The sequence below is a fragment of the Limulus polyphemus genome, unplaced genomic scaffold (assembly GCF_000517525.1).
Source record: "Limulus polyphemus unplaced genomic scaffold, Limulus_polyphemus-2.1.2 Scaffold2650, whole genome shotgun sequence".
NCBI lineage: Eukaryota > Metazoa > Arthropoda > Merostomata > Xiphosura > Limulidae > Limulus > Limulus polyphemus.
The window spans coordinates 142,675-147,852 of record NW_013668260.1 but is presented as its reverse complement, the minus strand read 5'-3'; positions in this window follow the sequence as shown (position 1 = coordinate 147,852).

Genomic DNA, 5,178 nt, shown 5'->3' with positions numbered 1-5,178 from the left:
ATACCGTTGTAATCATCAGTCACAAGTAACTCAGCCTCACCTATATCAATTGGGAAGTCGACATTAACAACACTTGAAATTGTTTGTAGCTTCTATAGTTGGTGATTCCTCATCTGATTCTCAACAGACTGCCAAATAAATTCCTTCTGTTCTTTCTTCCTCATCAGATGAGTAAGCATGACTCGAAATGGCATCCTCATCCTTCCTTGACTCGTTGATTCTATCCTCAGACTCCTGGTCAAGCCATTGTACCAAAAATTTGTCTGTGATGTATGGATGCAGCTTATCGACATGCTCCACATGTGTTCATATCTGATGTAACTCTAAAATTAATGGATGATCTTGTCAGAGTATAATGTACAGATCAGTCCAGCTGGATCCAAGTTGCTTCTGCGCTGCAAGCGTATATCACAACCAGATCCCAATCTCCACACTTGAACACCCATTCCTTTAATGTCCTGTCATAACACTTCTTCTGTTGTCAAGTGGTCTTTCTTAGTAGTTATCAGGTGAACTCATGCACAATGTAAACCTCAACCTCTCCACATATTTCTGTAGACATTGTGGAATGTCTTCTCATGGGGAGAATTATACATCAAAATAAGAGGGAGGAGTATTTCTCACCTTAACATGACCACGTGTGGCAAGAATCCTGTGGATCTCTGATATTCTAGGTATGTTATTTTATATTTCATCTGTTATAAAAGAAGCTTCTTTCTCAAGTTAAATATTTGTACTGTAAGTCTAGCACAGCATTCTATACAAGGACATTTTACTGTATTTTATTCTTTTTTATTATAGCTTGAATTTTAATAGTCTTATAACTATTTTTTATTATTGTAACTTGTATGAGAGTTAAAAGGTTTACTGTTGTATACTTATAATTCAAGTTTGAAAATCAACTTGTTTCTTCATTAAAGAGCTTTCATCACATGTTTCTGTGATTTTTAATTGAAATATTGTATAAATTCTCTTAAAGAAGTTTATGTCTGTAATACACTATGTATGAAAAGGGTATTATTTGTTTAAAAACCCATTTCTTGTATTCTAAACTATTGAATTGGACCTATGTATAGAGTGGTATTACCTATCTTGTCTACTTGTATTGTTGAACTACCATGTAAATGTTCAGTACGGATGAAAGTATGTTACTCTGATCTATTGACAGATTCGTGGGATGTTTTGATCAGTTTTGTGTTAAACCTAGGGATGACTGGGTCAGTCTTAAGGAAATGGAGAGAGAGAGATAGGAAAAGTTTAATATGCAGGTATACTAAGTGTTTCCTACACCCTTAAGTAATATATAAATTGTTCAAAAATGTCCGTGCATAATGAACATTTTGTCTTTATATGAAATATTGGTCAAGAGAGTCACTAAGTTCCTCACACTCTAGTTGCTCAAAGAAGTGGGTCGGTCAACTAGGGCATCATGTAGTGTATCGTGGAAAAGAAAGAGACAGTGATATTTTCCATCAGCAAGACGTGATGCCTCATGGATACAACACCCCTTCTCCCTTGTTTTCGAGGAGGAATGATCTTCAATCACCTGTGCCCTGAGAAGAATGACATTGTTGTTTTCATATAGACTATGTTTAAGAAGATTTTAGATTTCAACAGATTCGGGTTAAGATCAAGACTGAAATGATTGAATATACGAGAACTACTTGTTCTCCAGTAAAGGCACTATCAGCTACTTGGTTTTATACCTTGATTATTGTTTGTGTGAAAATAAAGATTGCTTTCAACTGTCCAGTTTCTTTTTTTTATCAAACTCAGATTTCTGCTCCACAATACACTTTCTGGTAAGCCTTTAGTGATCCTGCAAAACTGAGACTATTACAATGTTTAATTATAAAGTTTAATGAAAAACATTTTCTGTCATTTCCAGAATGAAGACCAAGGGTGCAAATTGTAAAGATGAACAGTTGGACAATTCAGTAACATTCTCTTAATGTTCATCTTTATTACAAAAATTGAATGTTCCATCCTTTCTACTCAAAGAGCATACGATCAAGACCTTGGTGTTAAAGTTGCTCCTTCTGATCATGTCATCAACGAAAATTGTGGTTTCAACAAGATGGAACCACCTATAATACAGCACAAGCAACAATAGCAGTATTGCGTGAACTGTTCCCAAACAGGGTAGTTTCGCGTAAAGGAGACGTAAACTGGTCTCCACGACCCCCAGATTTGTCAGCAGCAGACTTCCTTTTGTGGGGTTACTTAACGGGAAGAGTGTATATCAACAAGCCGGAAATTTGAAAGATAACATACAAACAGAAAATAATGGCCTTTCGTGTGAAACCCTGACCTCTGCAACACTTTTCTTGGCAAGCATCCAGTTATCCTATAGTTTCTACTCAATTACTCAAAAAAAAAATACAAGTAGGTCTGTAGAAATGTCACTTACCAGGGCACTAGTTAGTGGTTGAAGGCTGTATGTCACAGCATTCAAACCTACACTTTTAACTGAACATCTAACAAATCAGAATTCATGTGACTACACATCTTTGATTCATGATTTTTTTATGATCAAATCCTTTATTCCTTCGGCCATCTTTAACTGGATTTGTCAAAGTTTTGCATATCCATTCTCTTACTTGATTACCCATATTCTTGCATTAAAAGTGTGACTCCAGGGTTAAGTGACTAAAGCTTTAGCTATGATGGCAGAGAGGAATTTCCTATTAGTGGAAGCTCTTAGAAATGAATTTTCTCAAAGGTTGCCAATAGTTTTCCCTATGGTCTGGAACTGAAAATTCAAGCGAGCAGTGTCAACCACTAAATTATCTAGTGTCAATATCATTTAAGGTTCAGTAAGTGTAATTTTTTTTTAATACATAAACGAGATTTTATTTTTGGTTTTATTGTTTCGGAGTGCACTAGATGACGGATTAATAGTTTATTTAAATTTGCTGGTGACATTAAAGTTTTGGGCTTTGCTGGCTGTGAGACAGATGGCTTTTAATTATAATAAATGTGTGTGGTGTATCACAATTTGAATTATGAGTATAATTTTGATGGGAATAACCTTAACAGTGTTATGGAAGAAAAATATCTTGGCATTCTGGTTGATCAATCTCTTAAACCATCCAAACAATATGATGTTGCTAGTTGCAGGGCAAATAAGATTTTTAGGGTGAATATACAGAAATACTGAATACAAGTTAAAAGAGGTTACAACGTCATTATATCGGTCATTGGTTAGGCAACATTTAGAATACTGTGTTCAGTCTTGGATTCCTTACCTCAGAAAGGACATTGAGTTGTTTGAAAGGGTTCAGAGAATAGCTACTAGGATGATACCCTAGATGGACAGGTTGTCATAAAAGGATAGGTTAAGATCTGAGCTTGTTTTCTATTGAAAAAAAAAAAAGAGTTAGAAAGGATCCGACCGAGGTGTTTAACACGTTGGCTGTTGTCTTATAATATATTAATCCACATTATGGTGTCAAAATCCTGAAGTGCCATGAAGCAGTCACAATATCCTACTCAAATGCCACAAAGAAACTTTATATTTGCATTATTATGGTCTGTGAGACAGCTACATTTTTCTAACAGGATGGTTGGCTTTTGAAATGGTTTGCCTTTAGATGTGGTGGATGCAGTTTTCTTAAAGGAGCTTAAGAGAAAGCTTAATAAAGCTTGTTATCTGTTAATTTTTGTTTGTTCAATTACAACTGGTGGTCAAAAACTAAAGAGTATATATTTTTCATCCAATGTGCTTCTTCTTTTTATATTTTTGTAGAACTGCCCTTTTTTATACTCCCGTTTCTTTTTTTATTGGGCACTGTCATAATCCAAGTGATCAATTTTGTATATATGCAGATATTTTGTAAAAGTTTTGCTTTGTTAAGGGCTCTTTTTTTTTGTATAAAGAGTATGTTTCATTTTGTGCTTTTTTTAAATCTGACTTTAAAGAGTTTATTCTGTTTTTTATATATCGAAAGGTTGTTTTACTGTTTAAGACTTGATACGATGTATACTAATATAACTTTTTCGTAAACAAATTCTTCACCTCATCACACTTATTCCTTAACCATTTAAATAATTTTATTTTCCTCTCTTCAACTTTTGAATCCCATTTGTTCAAATACGAGTCTCATTAAAATTTAGACTCAACTTTAACACTGATTCTTAAAAAAAACTACTAAAATTAACCAAAATGTATTGTTTCACCATAAAATTTAGTAGATACAATTTTTAGCCTATATTATTTATTAATATTTATTCAATCAATATAACTCATATAAATACATATTGTAGAATTAATATATTCTGAAATAAAAACTTATGCCTTATAAAGAATGAAAAATTCAAATCAATCAACAATACAAAACATTCACAAAATATAAGGAAAAATAAGACTATACATGACTATCAAACAAGGTTGCAAAGAAAAGCAATATGGTGTTGATAGATATATATAATTACTGGTTCTATATTTGTACAATTTAATTTTTAATAACGTAAAATTAATTAATAAAATATGTCTATCTGTTCCAAGAATGGACGCCCCTTGAAGATAAACGCATTATTTCCTTATTTTATAACTATTTTTTATCATGGTAAGATCAAAAATAATCTCAGACTTGTATGAATATTTGGTGAATATGACAATCTCTAAACTGTGAACTTGGAAATAATATAGTAATCATTACCAATTATACAACAGTATAAAGTGTAACATCTCAACAATGATAACAAAATAGAAAGAATATTGTAATATTGGTCCCTTGACAATAACAAATCATAAACAGTTTGCACTATGGCCAACAGCACTCCTGATCTAAAATTACGAGACACAAAAATAGTATAATCAAGATGAGATAAATAAATGTTGATGTTTATAACTTTTTTCCACTTTAATTTGATAAAATTACTCACTAAACAGAAAATGTTAAACAAACAAACTCACATATAATACTTCCATAGATATCCTACAGATCGAAATTGATTTTAATTGGAATTTTTTATTTATAGGAAACCGGAAAAAATATAATCGTAAATCATTCATTTAAACTATTTTCTCAAAGAGGCAAACTGCTACAACTTATAATAATTAAGGATTTTCATACTTTCACAGGCATAGGCCTATCAAGTACAGCTAATAGCCAAACTCTGACCGTTTTGAAGATATTTTAAGATACTTGAAAAGTAAAAGATGGCGATGTTTTA